A 17,927-nucleotide genomic window follows, 5' to 3' on the forward strand; every position below is an offset into this window, starting at 1 on the left:
TATACTTGTTGTCTTCATCAGTCTAGGAGTACCTGAAGAAACTGACTCAGGACCAGCATGTAGACCAACTATGAATTCAACTAAACAATCCCTCTGTGAGGCAAAATGCTGCACCAACAATTCAAATGTAGCGGGACACAACAAGGTGTCATCAACAAAAGTCTTCATTTTTTTAACTGTTTAAGACGGTCTAAAGGAACTGTTTCAGGGCTCGACATAGCCATTTGTCCGCTGGCCCGGTCCTGTTTTTCGAGCAGTGCGGACCACAAGACTTTACTTTTCACTTGTCCGCTCGGGCCACTAAAATATTTAACGGTTTATATATTCTTCACCTTTTTCAATAAAGTAAATTTTGCGACAACGTGTAGATTTACCTCGTCTTCATAATTTAGTTTTTCTGCTAGTCCTGTGTTCAGACTTCAAGGGTTTCTATGGGAAACCTTTGATCACTTCTCCTTCTCTCCCGCCTGCGCACGCTCGGCTTTCACTGCCGAGCACCACGCGGCACGCGCTCACTACTTTTTTTTTTCAAACTTTATTGAATGTAACAATTCAATACAAAACAATGTTAAACAGCAACAACGAAGGCACAAGCCAGTGGGTTATTATTACATTTGATTATAAATCCGACACCGTCACTGAAGAGAGACTGAAGCATGTCAGAGATGTGGAAGACATGGCAGGAATAGATAGGAATATGTTGGATGGAGTAGTGGGTATAATTAGTAGTATGGACAGCAAGATATTTAATGAATGCATTGAAGATGAAACTGTATGCACTAAGCTTTAAGCTGAATGTCAAAGAATCAAAGGCAACTCAAAATACCTGAATCTCAGACTCAAATGCAGTAGAATGTTAAACTACTTAATTTTGTTTTTCTTTACAACACTGTAAGCAGTAAGTATTTCTAGTTAGCTGAATGATCTCAGTTAGACCTGCACAATATGAGGAAAACTCGCGATATGCGATATCAGAGATTAAAATTGCGATAACGATATAATTTGCGGTATATAAACAAACAGCAAAATAACCAAATAACCATTCCCGGTTTAAAAATTATACTCCAAATGACCCACGTTGACATAGGTTACAAACATCTAACATAACAGGGCTCCATCTGATTGGTCAACAATGTGAAGGCGTCCATCCGATTGGTCAAATGCATTAAGGGATTTATTTGATTCGTTAAATGGTTCAAGCTGCCATTAGATTGTTTTAACACATTTAAGGTTTATGATTTATTGCGATATTTGCCGTTAGAAGCACCATGAAAACTTCTGAACTAGTGTTACCTACTACACTGCAGTGCTCTCTTCAAAACATCTGAAACAGACTAGAGCAGATTTAAGTTTGATATGGTCTATTTTCAGTCATTGAAAAGTGTAGAAATAAGTGATGTCACCAGAATGCACCAAATTGTACCATATTAAAAGTTTCCGGGGGGGCATGCCCCCAGACCCCCCTAAAGTTGCAAGCACCTGCGGAGCGGCGGGTCCCGCTATGCGCAGTGTCGGGCCAGTAACTTTCAGGCAGGGCCAGTAAGTTTCAAAAACTACTGGCCCTGTGGGCCAGTGCAAATTTCTGGGCTATGTCGACCCCTGTGTTTTAAAGGAACGTTTTTTTTGCTTATTTACTTTTTGCTTTTTCTGCTTTCCACAATGGCCCTGAAGTGCAAATCACGCCAACACTTCATTCAACACGAAAAGATATTAAAGATCACAATGACAATTAAAAAAAGCAAAACAAATACTTACAGTAAAAAAAAACTTTAAATTTTAGAATCAAAACAAAATTCCAGAAATCATAAGGTAAAAAACACATTTCCTTAAACAAAAATAATTTTCAAAAATCAAAATAAAATGTTAAAAAAGGAAACAAAATAAGGAACCGGGAAAGGTAGATTTTATGGGACACCACTGATTGGATGATGACATTTGAGTTTTGAAGAAGAGGGAAAGCAGAAGAATTTTTTGCCTGAACTGTGGTAAAGAGTAGATTGAGCTATCACCAAACTTTCGCAGTTGGTTTGGTCAGAAGCTTAAAATATCTACTGCCAGAAGATATCATTATTCCAGAAAACTTCCATTTGAAAAGGTGAACAAATGTCATCATTCAATCAGTGATGTCCCATAATACTGACCTTTTCCAGGTCTCATTTGGCTTGTTTTTTAGCTCTTCATTTTTTTATTTCTGGAAATGACTTTTGTTTACTGAAACATTTTCTTTTGATTTAGCTCCTTTTTTTTGGTTTATGTTTTGTTTGATTTCTAAAATGTACTTTTAAAAAAATATATATTTACTTGGTTTTTGGAAAGCAATTTTCAGAAAATATGCATCATTACACCTTACTTCAATCGGTTTAGCAAAAACTGTCCAATTAAATGTTTGCTTGCAGAATTATTTAGCTTTTTAAGATTTTTGACTTTTGAATTAGAAAATATACATGCTTGACAAGAAAACCTGTTCTGGTTTGCCTCTTACAATTGATATCACAATTCTTTTGAAACACATTCACCATTCATTGCAATTAGGTAAGACAGCTTTCTTTTCTAAGACTTTTGTTTCAGCACCTATGCCGATATTTGCAAAAACAGTTTAAGTTTTATCCAGACAAGTCTGGAAAAGCTGTTCTCTCAAGCTGCCACTCTGCAGCACTGACTGACCGCTGTGTCTTTTTAGGGAATCTGTTGAGAAAAGGGTGGAGCAGAGGGCAGTACACCTCTGTCCAACAACTTCACCTTTGTCCCCCTCTCTGCCTCACCTGGTTAAATGCTCAACAAGGCAGATTAAGCTGTGTAAAGTAGGACAGAGACGAAGGGGAGACACATTTCTTCTGCCTCACACACACATTGCACACCACTTCGCCATCCCATATCTGGATATTTATCTCTTAATTGACCCTATCTGTGCTTATCTAATCTGCCCTCCCATCTTTCAGTCTCAAACTATCTCTCCATCTCTCTTCTGGTCCCCCCTCTATCTGAGCAGACACAGGCCCATAATGGACAGGAGCCTCCACAGATATTATTCAATCAGCCTCATAACCTTGTCGCGGTTTGGGCGGCCCATTAATGTACTCACCCAAATGGATGCAGCGGCTACCTAACCGAACAACAGGCTGAATGTCAGAAGTGTCATCTAGACAGAGTGTGAAACCCGCTCAGCAGGACTGAGTCACCTCATTTTGTCACGGCACCGTGGGAAATATGTGAAAAAGGAAGATGGGACTTCTCAAAGTACTGGGAATAAAAATACATCATGTCCACAGATGTGGAGATCAACTTGTATAAATCAACGCATATTGCCACTGAGCTACATATTCATTAGTGCTGTGTATGAGTGTCTGTATCCAGCGTTAGTTTGAGACCCTTACCCTATAGAGCTGTGCTCTCTTGGCAGACTCTCAACAGCAGCGGAGAGGAGCTGTTTGCTGCTCGCTTGGCTCCTGCTCTGTTTATTTTCAGCAGGGACATTTAATTAGGGCCTCCAGCTGTCAGAGGTTCGTTATAGTACCCCTCCTCTCGTTGAAACGCCCCTCCCAGAAGGGAGTCAGGGGCATCAGGCAAATGAACACATTTAAGTCAAACAGCACGCCGACAGACAATAGTTTCACTGCCATGCCACCAGCTCCCCTAGGTAGAGACATGGTTGTTTTATGCCTCATCTCCACAACCCCCGGGGCCCAATACAGAGTCTGGCCAAGACTGTAAATGCGGAGGCACAGAAGCTCTCATAGCCCACAAGAGACTACATGTACTGCAGTCATGTTAAGGTGAAAAGAAGGGCCAAGACAGAGCAATCTACACCCAAAACAACAACTGATTCTTTTCTGGTCATCTCTTTTTTAATGCAAAATTATAAACAAATACATATTTTTGGAAGAAGAGCATTTTAAACTTCTTTTTTTTTTTAGAAAAATGTAGCCACTTCCATGTAATTGTACTATTACTTTTCCTGTGTCTGATCATACAAATCAGATTTTTGTGCATAGGTATGCAGCACATATACTTTCCATCCCGTTCAAACTGTCTCACATTTGCGCAACAACGTCTCATCATCACCGAAATAAGACAATTGGATTAACAGCATCTTGTACAGTTCATTTCTAATCCCCAAGTATTCAATTGAAAACACCCAAATACTTGGAAAGCATTTCAAAGCTACTTTTGACTTGATTTGACCACTTTTGGGCAGCTGTCTGCAAGTTCTCCCCCCACGCTCACTCCTCCTTAATTATCTCAAACCAAAGGTAAAAGTGCACACGTACCAGAGGGGTGCAAAATATTCCTGTGAATAATATTATCTCAAATAGAGAGCGCTCAATATCATGGAAGATGTTGAAAACATGGTTGGAAATAACATGAACAGAATATTTGATGCTGCTAGTTTTCTATCTTGCCTTTCATGTTGTTGAGTAGCTGTAAATGAGCGGCTGGAGTGTCAGGGGAGATGAAGTTTGGTATTCTGGTTAGAGGGCTGAAAACTACTTATCATGCATTACGGCCGTGGTTGGACCTCTGGATTTGGAAGTCAAAAGAGTTTTTAATGTACAATTTTTCAGTCGTTGATCAATTGACAACTGCTGGACATGAAGATCTCCCTCTCCCTGTATTTGAATCGCTCAGCATTCTGCCTCTGTATCCCAGCTCCGGCTGCGACTGACCTTGACGACTCTAGATCATTCCCAACCCAAGGTTCTCTCCAACTCTCAAGGGCCTCGGCGTCCGCCACCCCTCCCACGCTCACACCTTTGCCTCTCCTATCATCCACCCCACCCGGCCGCTCCATCCTTCTTCTATAACCCCTCTTTGCTCCTCCGTGGCCCCTTGCCGGGGTCATTAATTATCTAATGGAATCAATACGCCGTTAGATTGGACCAGTGTGACCCCACCCACCCCCAGGTATTTCTGCAGTGATGGGGAGGTGCTGGGGAGGCATGTAAAAGAATGATGATAACAACCTGTAGTCACACTGTGGACTGTCCCTAAACTGAGGGAAGCAGAAGAAAGAGATCAGCATTAAATAAATGATAAGCATGAGATGGAGGATCAGATGAAGAGCACATGGGGGGCGGAGAGAGTGGAGCCGTGGTGGTAGAAAGAGGCAAATTGGGCGTTGGGAGAAAAAGAAAGGAGTAAGAGAAATGATGGACAGATGAGGGCACAGAAAAAAAAGGTAGAGAAAGAGATTTGCTAATGTTCACTCACAGTAATCAATATTTTTCTTCCTCTCGGTTATTACAGAGTGCTTTGGTGAGCCCACTTTGATGTCCACTCCTCACAGACACTGAGCTGCACAGAAGTCGGTCCGTGTCTGTCATAATTACCCAATACCTTTGCTCTTGCAGGAGAAAGATGAGTCCGATGTGGACTGAACTCAAAGTCAAAACAACAACAGCAGCAAGGAATCTTGTTATTTTTTAAAGAAAATAAATCAGGAAACTCACAAAAGTGGAAAAACATCCCGTGTTGCTTTTCTGACAAACCAACTTCAGTCTTGTTTATAAAATACTAAAATGACCTAATAGATAGTTGGTTCAAAAAGAAACATTTTTTAGGAACGTTTTTTTTTATAGCAGTATTGGCTATAAATGACTCAACTTCTTTAACTGTAAGAAAAGAAAAAACTTTTACATTTCTTTATTAAATGCCCACCTAAAAAATTCAGAATAGGCTTTACAAGCAAAAAATGAATCCTAACTACTAATAGTAGGAGAGAAAATAGTCCTATTAACTCAAGAAAAGCAGAATTTTGAATTTCTGATGTGTCCCTAAACAAACCAAACGTAAAAAAGGAACAATCAAAACACTTGTCCAAAAAATTCTATCTTTTAAAAAAAAAAACATCCAACAATAAAAATCTAAACTCCTTATAACTGCGGAGGAGTCCAAACGGACTGAGCCTTCAATCCAGGCTGAGGAGGGTAAATCCGCAGCACATCAGCGCTGACCTCCGAAAACCTACGGGCCAAAGAGGCAGCGTGCGGGGTCACTCACTTCCTCCCTCAGTCATGCCATGAAAGCAGCACAGCAAGGAGAAGACCACATGCTAATACAGACACATTAATGAGGATGGGGCATGTCAAGAGTTCAGAGCAGAGTCAAACTCTTCAGACGAGCTGCTCAACTTGTGTAGGTGTTCCAATGATGCAAACCAAGATACAGTGCAACACCAGGTTTGAGCTTTGGCCAACAAAAAGCTTCAAATTAGACAACTTTTGGTGAACATTCTGGAAATGAGTGGAGATGAATAAAGATACAAATATTAGAGTGACTGCGGGGCAGATTTCAGCGGATCTTATATTTAGAACAAGACTGTCTATTCGTGGCGTGCATATCACTGACTTTGTGTGTGTGTGTGTGTGTGTGTGTGTGCGTGTACAAAAGTCAGTGGATCCCTTCAGGCGGCTGTGTGAATGACAGCAGGGGTTATGTAAGGAGCCGCAGCGGGGCCGGAGTGGACAGTCCGACCGGAGATCAGGTCAGCAGAGTGTGACACTAAACACATCTCCCTGACACTGCGCTGACACCCTCTGTCACAGACCCACACGCTGTCTGTCAGAGCTCTTCACAAACACGCACACGCACTCGAGGAGCTCAGAGGAAGTGTGTGTGCGCAAGCAGACGTCTGCCAACACACCTTACTGACCACCTCAGTGTGTAAGAGAGGCAAAAATATCAGGGGAGAGGGATGGAAATACAAAGAAAGGAGGTGTCTGTCCTACTGCAAACTCGTCAGTCACGTCAGGTAAATAAGCTGCAACACCACAAGTGGAATGATTGATTTTATCTCCTTCATTGTTCAAAGAAAACATAAAGATGATACTTCATCAGAAACACTTGCACTGATCTGTTAGGGGCAAACGGCACATTTTAATCTGATCTCACTACCTTATTTCGTCTACAGCTGGCAGCACTTTCTCCAGTAAGTATTCCAGTCCATGCTCAGTCACATTTTCCTGCTGGCCTGAACTGAAGTTCTTCAAGTCTGAAAGCTGCAGATGAAACCTGCGTCTGGGTCTAATAAAAAAAAGGCCTAAAGGGAGGTCACAACCAAAATGTCCTGCAAATGCCAAATCTCTAGCGGATGGAGAGGCTCAGAGGGCTGGGATCTGAGCTTCCTCACGCTCACGCAACATTCAGTCTGACTCTGCTTCCTGTTACTCACTTGCTGAGCCATAGAGATTGGACATTTCACAAGGATGGGAAAAGAATAAGAAAGAATTTAGGAAAAAGGATCAAAAACTACAGTGATTGTGACTCCTTCCATTACTTGTCACAGTTTGACAGGCCACCCTGACAGCTGCAAGTGTGAATGTGTACTTATGGGAGTTATTTGGTGGGAGTTTATCTGCAGCACCTGCAGTCCGAGCAGGTGTGCATGCAAATGACTCCACTTGGCAGTGTGCAAAATTCAACACAATTTGCAGCAAACACAGAATCCGGAGGAGAGCACAATAGGCCAGCCCAGATAAAATTATACAGGAATCAGATGGACCAGCAGGAACAGAATCTCATGATGCAAACGTGTTTACAAAAACATTTATCTGTTCCTGAAGAGAAAAAGAAAAGAGAGAGAAAACGTGCAATAACTGAGTTTGATGCTATTATTTACTTTGCAGCAGCCGTAAACACTGAGTGTTTGTCACAGTCATTCTGCCAATTTGGACCACCTGCTGCAAACACCCTGAAGGCAGCGAAGCCACTAAACTGTGACCAATTCTGCCTCTGCAGGTGGAGACGGGCGCGCATGCCGCTCTATATCTCAAAAGCACCACACACGTTTAAACATGTGGAGCGGATGGAGTCCCACTCAGCACAGATCACAATCAGACATGATTAGTTGGATCTTCTGCGCAGTGGTGGACATTTCTGCTGCTTTTAGTCATGAAAAAACCCAAACAAACGGGAAAAGTGTTTATCAGAAGGACTTGTGATTTTTTCAAAGTTTGTTTTAGTAGCTTATATAAAAAAAAACTTTATTGTAACAGTAACATTTCTATAACAGTTCAGTTCAGTTTTCAGCTCTGTCAAAAGAGTTGATTAACGCGTAAAATGGTGATTACGAGGGAAAACAGACAGAAAGAAGAAATAAAGCAATTTTAAAGTGGCTTAAAAAAACTTCATGACAAACTCAAGTTCAGAAGTGTCCCAAAAAGCGCGTCTGAACGTGCACGCGCGTGTCGTCTCAAAGTTGTTAGATCAATGATCTTACTCACCTGATGGGCATTTCCAGGCTGCTGTTGATGATCAGATCCACTTTTGTCTCCCTCTTCCTCCTCCTCCTCCTCCTCTTCCTCTCCGGTGCCCCCCTGCGCTGCCCTGGCTGTGCCCACCCCTCCGCGCCGCCTCCGACACCTCCGCCACCAACAGCACCCCGAGCTCACAAACTGCCGGCCGCGGGAGCGTGAGCCAGAGGGGGCCGGGACAGGGGCAGCGCCGATCCCCTCACTTTCACAAAAGCCGCGGCTGCGCAGCCGGACGCATCGCGGATTCCCGTTTAGAGGAGCGTGTCTGTGGAAGGAGAGCCGGTTTGCGCGCGTGTGCGTGTTTGAGTGTGTGAGGGGGGTGATGGGGTGGGGTGGAGTGTGTGTGTGGGGTGGTGGGGGGGGGACTAGATGATGTAGCTCTCCTTGGCTCTAAGACTCACTTCAGTAACACTCTGCTCCGCTGCGTCTTGGAGATGGACTCGGATTAGGACATAGTCAGTGTGAGAATCTCTTTCTCTTCCTCCCTCCTTCCAGCCGCCATCCTCCCTCCTTCCCTCCCTTGCTCACTCATTCACTCTCCTTGCTGAGCTTCTTTCTTTTCATTTCCTCTTGGGAAAGGCGCGCTCACACCAGTTGTCTCTGCCTTCAGCTGCTCCCCTCTTTCCTCCCTGCCTCCCTCTCAGTCACTAGTAAATATAAAAGGCATGCTTGTACAGCCCCTCTCCTCGGTTTCTCCGGCTCTCCCTCCCTAACTCATTGGGTCTCATGCTTTCGTTTATACCCCCTCCTCCCCATCCACATCCCCCCCCGCACACGTTCTTTCTCACTGTCAAAGCTGCCTTTCAAATGCTGATTAGCAGCCAGAAAAGACACAGGGAAGAAGTGGGAGATTCCATCACATCCAACACATTGTAAAATGTGACTCCCGTCCTGCGCGCGCTTGTTTTTGTCACTTTAAGTTTACCTGGTGTTAACGAGACCCCTGCTTAACCAATCCACAATCCAAGAGGCTGTTTATGTCATCTTTTAAGGAAGTATCATTTTCATATTTACGCACAAGAAACAAAAAATCTCAGCAAATATGCAACAAACCTTGTTTTAGAGTGGAGAGGAAAAAAGAAATCTTGTTATCTACATGCAAACATCATTTTGAATCAAATTACAATATGAATGAACCCACAGCTGTCAAATATTAAACATGACATGCATACATTTTTAATTAGACTTCATTTAATTACTGTTGAGTAATTTATGGAGAAACAATTACAGTGTTGGAGGTCATTCATTTAAGTTTGGTTTACCGCTGAATCTGGTGATTCAACACCAGAATTGAGTTTTTTTGTTTGTTTGTTTTTTACCAGCTGATAACATTCGACACTAAGATCCTCCCTGCCCTCTTTTTCATATTTTTGTTCCTGACCAGCATGAACTGGCTGTTCCTGCTAGAATGGTATGGGCATGGCTGGAACTTTTTGACTCTTTTGATCTGAAATCATCTCCCGTCTTCAGTTCGGGAGGCACACACCATCGCTGTCTTTGAGGCTTAAAACTTTCCTTTTGCTAAAGCTGCTACTTTAAGTTAGCCTGGTTGACCCTGAGCTGCATACCTTTAGTGATGCTGATGTGGATCTAGAGTTCTGAAGATCCTTCTTAGATGTACTGTGTGTTTTTCCTCACTGTACATCACTCTGTGGATTTTTCTCTGTATCATTAATATGTCATTTGCCTGTGGACTTGTTGCTGCTCATTTGTTTCTCTCTTTTATTTTGTGACAGATCTTTTGCACAGATGATCAACCTGTCTGAGCTTGGTCCAGTTGATGGTTCCATCGCCCGGGCAGCGTAGCATTTTCTTGGATAATCTGCATTATTTGGAAAGGAAGAAAATCTGTCAGTGAGGTAAGAAAATGGTTTTACCAAAAATTCTTCTTTTAAGAAAAAAAATATAGTCACTCAGACATGTTTTCTCAAACTAAGATTATTTTGCTATTGAAAAACTTTCTTGAAAAGATGACTTTTTTCAAGCCAGAAAAAAATAAATGTTTTCAAAGGTCTTTTACTTTCTTATGATTCATTTTTTATGCAGTGTACACTCTAGTGTGACCCAAACAAGCAAACCCTGCTCCTTCTCTTAAGGGTTAACTACAGTACAGATATGAAGAAAAGGAGGTTAATTATGTAAGCATCTATAGTGCAAAAGTGTTCAAACAAAAAAAAATTCGTAAAGTTGAAAATGTCTAAGAAGGTAAAGGAAGGAGGTCCAAAAAAAACTTATTCTAGATGTTTTAGTAGTATTTTCTTTCTTCATTTTATCCTGTCTTGGTCCAGCAATCCCTCCCTCAAGTGAACAGTGACAGGGAATACCAACGTTTTACAATTTGGTCTGGATTGGTTTGCTTTCAAACACAACACTTTCAGAAACAAACCAAAACCAGACCAAACTGCCTGGAAAAACTCCAGTAATTCTCCAATTTGTTGTCCACTAATAAAAGCTTCCCCTCATTTACCCTATCAGACATTTTCTGTTGTTTTCGTGAGTCCCAGATCCTAACTAATGCACAACACTAGCTGCATTTTGTTCTTTTAGTTCATTTTCACACTTTGAGGGTGTTTTCAAACTGGAAAGGTCTGTTGGTCCGGTCGGAATCCACTAAATTTAGTCTGGATCAAGTCCTGAACCCTGCATCTGGTCTGTATTCAGACTGTCGTCAAAGGGACTTTCCTTTAAACAAAACCATGTGGCTACAGATCTTTTCACTCATTGGTCAGGAATTACGAGGGCGGGGCAAAGCAATGAGAGAAAGAGTACGTTTTGGAAGTCCTTTACTTTGCAGTCCTTGTCAGGTTTAAGTTTATATTTCGCTGACACATTTTGAACACCGGTGAACACCGGTGAACGTCCGGTACAACACTTTATACTGCTGCTTTGGCACGGCGGAGGCATGCTGCAAGCGGTTACTGAGAAGACGCAGAAGAAGCTACATTAATAAGTGTTTATAACAAATAGACTGTCAGAAAAACAGTGAGAAGCAATGTTAAAGTTTGTCGAAATAATCCTGCATTCATCTGACCACATTTTTATGAGCTGCTGTTGCATCGCTGTTCCACAGCTGTCTCGCGGCTCTCTGTTTACATCCCATAATCCCCGGCTACTGTGGCCATTCTGCTCTGAGTACAGAGTCTATTCAGACTGAGGAATCTCAGAGCGACCCGAAGCTCACTGGAACCAGGAACCACTCTCAGTCCCATCTTTGGAGGTGGTTCCTGGTCCCAGACCAGGGTTGCCCTGGGTGTATTCAGACAGAAAATTTGTTCCAGTTTATTGGGGGAAACGAACTCTCATTCACTTTAACCCTTGTGCTATCTTAGATGACCCCACCCTTACATTGATGTGTTCTCCCTACCTTGCCAAAGGTGGATAAAGGTGGAAAGATTTCATGTAATCCATGGACACCAGTGAAGATCACAAATCATTGAAGAAAAATGGTTCAGAGCACTGTCTAGTGGGTCTAGATGACCCAACTCCCAATGTCAAAGTGCCTAGGATAGCACAAGGGTTAAGCGAACCAAATGTGTCCAGTCTGAATACACCCTAAAAATAACTTTTAAAACCTGAATTGGATTTTTTTTTTTTTTTACCTGTTAAAATAAAATGTAACTCTGTTATATTGCTAGGTGTGGTAAAGGAATCCTCTTATGGTTGGAGTTGTTGAAGGAAACAAGTTCAATTCAATGCATTTTTTTCTGCAAATTTCTCATCTTTTGGATCACAAATTTTCTATGCATTTTTTTCAATCCTCCATCAAATTTGACAAATTATGAAAAAAGTAAAATAAAAGTTAAACTATATTAGCAGCAGAATGTACTTTCACAATGTTGCAATGCAGCCTCAGATACTTTAGTTTTGATTGAGTTGCTGCTGAACGGGATGACTTACAAATTGTTGAAAGAGAACAAATTTGTTAAAACAAAACTTTGCCATTTAAGAAACCAAATATGGCAAGAAATTATATTTTTGGCTGGATATATTTTTGTCATGGCAGTCATTTTTGATTGTTGGAAAGTGTGTCTATTATAGTCCACGCTTGTAAGGAATATGCTTTCATAGAATGAGCAGCAGAGCAAAGCATGTGGGTGAAAAAATCTTCTCTGCCAGACATCTAATTCTGATTACTTATTCTATTCAGCTTCTTCCATTATGATTGAAGTTTGAAGAAACAGGGAGTGTTGACAGATTAACAATCTAGTCAATTAACAGGAAGGAGCCTCCGAAGCCTGTGGTAGAACCGTATGCAGTCACAACAGCCAGGGACCTCCTCCAAAGCCAATCAATAGTCAATGGGATGGCGTCCCATTTTCACCCAGCATTTGTTGCAGTTCAACCATTTTCTTGTGTTCTAATCTCTAACCATTTGTCTGCACAACAGCCTTGCTGAACAGTACTGATGGGCCCCCTGTGCAGTCTGTAGGTTTTGGAGGTGTTGGGGACATGATGAGCTTCATCCAGTGTGAGTTCTTGGGAAAGACCCTTCATAATGCAGCTTCACTATCCAGCCACAAGGGGGCTTGAGTCTGGATCCCCTTGTGCCAGTTTCCAGCCCGCATAAAAGAAATACAGGGTTGTGTCAAGAAGGGCATCCTTCCTAAAACCCTCTGCCAAACCACCTGTGTGACTCAGTAGAAGCTGATTCACTATGGCGACCCCTGAAGGGATACGCTGAACGGTGAATAACAAAAACTAGCCCATTTCACTCTCATTTACTCTTCCATGTTGTTCAAGTGTTCCCTACAATCTGCTGCCTGCATAGAAAAAAAATGTGTATGAACATTTTCACTCTACAGCTTCACAGAGTGGTCTACAATTTGAAAATTTTCGTGGGGGGCCACCTGGGTGCCCCGTGCAGATTTGTCCATTTTTTGCCCGCAGACAGCCCATATCTACACGCAAGGGCAGGTAAAACATTTGGAGTAAACCAGCTAAAACACTGTTTACTGCTCGTGCCATCATTGGAAGATGCGGCAGAGATTCTCCAGTAACTAGCTGGAATAAATGATCAGCACCGCTTGGTACCTCAACCTCAACTCCAATAATCTGGTGACTGCTGTTAGTGACGCACCACAGCACAAAGCATGAACCGTAATCCATTTGAAAACACACAACCATTGATAGGATCAAGGATACACACATATACCAGTGTATACGTGAACAAATAATCACACTCAGAGACTCACTCAAGTACTCTCCCCCACCAATCTCTCCCCCTCCTCCCCCCTTGCCCCTCTCCTCTATTCGTTCCCCTTGTCCTCAAACACTACTCAGAATATTGATACATCTCTCTCCTCTCTCCGTCTCTTTCTCCCTCCATCACTCACTTACCCTGCTGAATACTGATAGCCTGTCTACTCCGTGGTCTGAGTTTCAAATCTCTCCCTCCCTCTTTCTCCTTCTGTCGCTGCACCCTTTCCAAAAAGAACAGCAACATAAAGGAGGAAATAGCAGAAGTTAATGCACTGAGGTGGACATAAATTCGCTTAAGTACCATCTCAGATTATGTCAAGACAAAAATGGGCTTAACATTGTGCAAAAGAGGAAAGGGTTGAGGGTGACAAAAGAGCGATGGGGTAAAGTGTTCCTTTGCTTGGACATCTTGCCAGCGGAAATTGGCCGAGCAGCTCGCCGGACTGTAGAGAGTTGGCGGTTGGCAACAAAAGGGGGAGAGACGTGTGAAAAGTTCAGGCAAATGAAGATGCCTTCAGTGGGTGTTTTTTTTTTTTTTTTTTTGTCCGACTCCCACCCTCCTACCTCATTGTTGGGCATGTCAACTGAGGCACAGACGAGGGGGGCAGCAAGTGAATGAGGTTGTCAAAGAACCCCCCTCTCCTCCACTCACAGCCATGCAGATGTAAATACACGCAAGTACACGCAACAAACATTTGAAAAAGCAGGGCGCAGGAAAGAGTGAAAATGGGAAAGATGACAAACAGAAATGCCGTGCTTTTCTCACTTGGATGAGGAAGGTGACAGGGGCCTTTCAGGGTATTTGTGTATTTAAGTGTGTGTGCCTAGTCTCTTTGGAGAAGCTTTTCTGTCTGCATTAGAAGTGCAGAGCGCCTGAGACTCTGGGACAGGGAGTGTGTGATTTCGTCCTCCAAGTCTTCCCCAGGCGTCCTTGAAAGAGACTTGCTGGGAATATCTGACTGTGCGTTTGTGTGTGTGACAGTGTTTGAGCCCACACAAGCAGAGTTCAGTAGAGAAAGCTTGTGGTGTGTTACAGGTGTTCTCCAGAAAAAAAGAAAATACACTGCTTTTTTTTTAACCTCTAAGATTTCACAACCACACCTTAGAAACTACCCCCCCCCCCCCGATGAATAAGAAAATGTGGTTAAATTGAACAAAGAGATGTAAAAGTGAAAAAGAAAGACCTTGAGTCTTTTTTGTGAGTGTTCATGAGTGTGTGTTCATGCTTTTGCTATCAAAATATAATTTATAGACATTACACATGAGGTACAGCCTTCATCAACTGTAAAGTTTAATCATCATAACCTAATAAAAGCAGTCTGTCCCATAAAACAAGTAAAAGTTGCCAAATGATAGAAAAGACATGTATCCTTAAAACTGTCATTCCTTCTTAAAGTTTACTATGTATGACATTAACAAAGAAGTCATAATCTTTTTTTATTATCTAAAGTTTGTTATATGTCTGTAACATGACCACATCAGGTACATACACATCAATCCCAAATTATCACACTTCCACCCGTTGTTGTTGTTTGTTCTGTCATAAGTGGTTTCATTTTAAAAACAAGAAGAACTGTCCGAAAGTCTCCTAAACTCCAGCGTCCCCAGGCATGTGTGCAATTCTAGATAATGTACACGTTCTATTTGAAGTAACTGAAAAAAATTATTTTAAAATGTTTTGTTGTTTTTTTTAGAAATACCTGTACAAATGTACATAATAAGAATATAAGCCCCTTTAATACACAATTCCTTTGCTTTCAGGACCTTGATGGTTATCCCTGTCTGTCATGGTTTTTCAATTCGAAGCTGAAGAGATACTTTTGTCTAAAGCTTGTGTGCATTCATGGGGGAAAAAAACAATAAACGTGTGCAATACCGAGCTAAAGGCATCATAGACAAAGGCAACTACCATACCAGGCCACGAGATGATGATAGATTTCCCTTTTAAACAAAATATGGTTTAATCATTTTCATAAAAATGAAACTTATTACAGATGTAAAAAAAAAGATCAATAAGGCCACCAAAAACAAGGAAAAACCGAAATCAACTTTGACTTACATAAAAACTAGTGCTACAACTCTTTCAATTCTTTGAAAAACTGAAATAATTGTTAATTTATTGAAACCTACAATTTAAAACGGGAGCAAAAATGTTCCACTGGGATCTGGGAGCTGCTTTTCTTGGCTTTTCTTTTAACACACAACCAATGTGAGCTGGGAGCAAAGTAGAATCCCAGAAATCCTGTTCGGGGAATTACTCACATAAAAATCATATATTTATCCACTACATATTTTAGATTATATTTAATTCATAAGTAAGTTCCTTAAGAAGAGATACAGAGAGAATAAATGCCTTTATTGCATCAAAATGAAGAAAATAGTTCATTTTAGCTAAATCCTCCATTTTTCACTGAAACTTCACCTTCTTTCAGTGTTTCACACCTGGATTCTGTCTGATCATTACTTCCCTCAGCATTGACTTCTCAAAATATTACCTGTGCATCTGCCAAATTCTTGAAATAATTGTGCAATGCTCATTTTTACATTATTTCGACTGTAAATCTAGGTTTTTTGTGTTTTGGACGGCTACACTTAACAAAGCCACATTATTGTTGTCATTTTAAACTATTGTAGAAAAGATGATAGCACAGAAACAAATTTTTGCATGTTTGTAAACCAGATGCATACGACTTAAGAAAGAAAATCGGGTTGCTTTTTTTCCCCACATGGCTACAGCAGTCAGCAAGACAATCACAAGCATGTCTGACCTTGTTTCTCCGCCTGTCTACACATGCTATCAGCTCTGGTCAGTTTGATATAGTGACGGGAAGGAAGCCAGAGGGAGAAAAGGACACGCAAGCACAGTCATAAAAAATTAAAAATTCAACATAGTAGTGCTGATATTAAGTCAGAAATGACGGAGCAGCATCTTAATCTACAAAGTAAACCAAGGATACAAATGTTCTTTTTCATCTACAATACAAAAGATGGATGTAATAGTCACTTAATTACAACTAAAGTACCGTAACTTTATTCGTTTGATGTGTGAAAACAAAAATCACAACAGATATTAAAATACTTTTTGATATTGTTTGACTTGATTGTTGCAAATCTGATTGTTGCACAGCACAACTTACAGAAAATTCTTTATCTGAATGCACAAATGAATGTAAAGAAATTGGAGAAAAAATACATCCCAGAACCATAGGTGACTGCTATTTACTCAGAGAGAAAAAAAACAAAAAAAAACAGGTAATTTACGGTGACTATTTAAGCAGAGGTCAAAGAATAATAGGAGAAAACATGTGGCAGCTTTATGTTAAACACTGATGAGATTTATGATGTGTTCTCTGACCCAAAAGGCCTTATTTTTGTCTGCATGGGAAGTGAACACAGTGAAATGGCCAGACGTTTTACAAGGAAAACACACGGTCTTTGTGCAGTGAATGAAAATGAAGTCGCTCTGCTGAAATGCTTACGAGACGGCAACAGATGGCACAAGACACAAAATATATGCGTGGTGAAAAAAAGAAAAAAAGAAAACCTTAAAAACACAGTAAACCTAAATTTGTTCATTTAAAAAAACGATGGAGTTTGAATGTGGAAGTTGATAGGATTAAAAAAGAGTTTGTTTTATGATCTGAGAGATCAACCACAGCTGCTCTTTGCTTAGTCTCAAGTGTTTGATGAAAGATTGAATTAACCCTTGTGCTATCCTGGGCACTTTAACATTGGGAGTTGGGTCATCTAGACCCACTAGACAGTGCACTGAACCTTTTTTCTTCAATGATTTGTGATCTTCACTGGTGTTCATGGATTACATGAAATCTTTCCACCTTTATCCACCTTTGTCATGGTAGAACACGTCAAAGTAAAGGTGGGGTCATCTAAGATAGCACAAGGGTTAAAGTGCTAATTTGTAGGCTTTTTGAAATGCTGCCTTTTACTTCTAAACTTTAAAATCCGGTAACGTCTCATTGTCCCACTCTTTCAATGGCACATTTAGTTGGACTCATTATCTGCACAGTCACTCTAATTGTAAATCAAGTCTATTGGAGATAAAACAAAGTTAGAGATGCAGGATTACAGATAATCCCAAAAGTTTACAACTCCACTACAAAAACGTGCTGCCTGAAGAAAATGAAGCTGTTCTACAGTAGAGTTTAAGTATAAATGCTGCAGGTTTTTGGGCTGTCCAGGCCTAAGGAGGGTCAAGTAGAGGAGCGCCTGGTTCAATGCGCATCTTGGGGGGAGCACAGGTGTGTCTTGGAGTTCCCTTTAGGCTCACTGAAAATGGAAAGTAGGATTGTCGTGCAAGTGGTAAAGTGTTTTGGTTTTTATCCTTTTTTGAAGTATGTGAGATCATCTTAAAACTGTAACTTCATTAACATTTTTAGCATTTTTGGAATCATAAAACATAAAAGGGAAACGTTTCAAAATTTTTTAAGCCAAATAAGTATCAGACTTTGTTTTTTTTAC

At 41.1% G+C, this 17,927-nt stretch overlaps 1 protein-coding gene across 4 annotated transcripts in view; it reads right to left on the bottom strand.

Annotated features, from left to right (window-relative positions):
• The window catches only part of npas1 (neuronal PAS domain protein 1), an 89,026-nt gene that overhangs the window by 44,087 nt on the left and 27,012 nt on the right, over window positions 1-17,927 (bottom strand). The window contains exon 1 of one of the 4 annotated variants that reach the window (XM_078929919.1): window positions 8,220-8,960. The exons of 2 other annotated variants lie outside the window; for them this stretch is intronic. The gene's annotated coding sequence lies outside the window, so the exon portion shown is untranslated. Of the gene's footprint in view, window positions 1-8,219; window positions 8,961-17,927 lie in introns of those variants that run through there. One more of the 4 variants, XM_011482551.4, reaches the window with a different exon arrangement.

This window comes from Oryzias latipes, chromosome 13 (assembly GCF_053564925.1).
Source record: "Oryzias latipes strain Hd-rR chromosome 13, Olatipes_Hd-rR_3.1".
Classification (NCBI taxonomy): Eukaryota; Metazoa; Chordata; class Actinopteri; order Beloniformes; family Adrianichthyidae; genus Oryzias; species Oryzias latipes.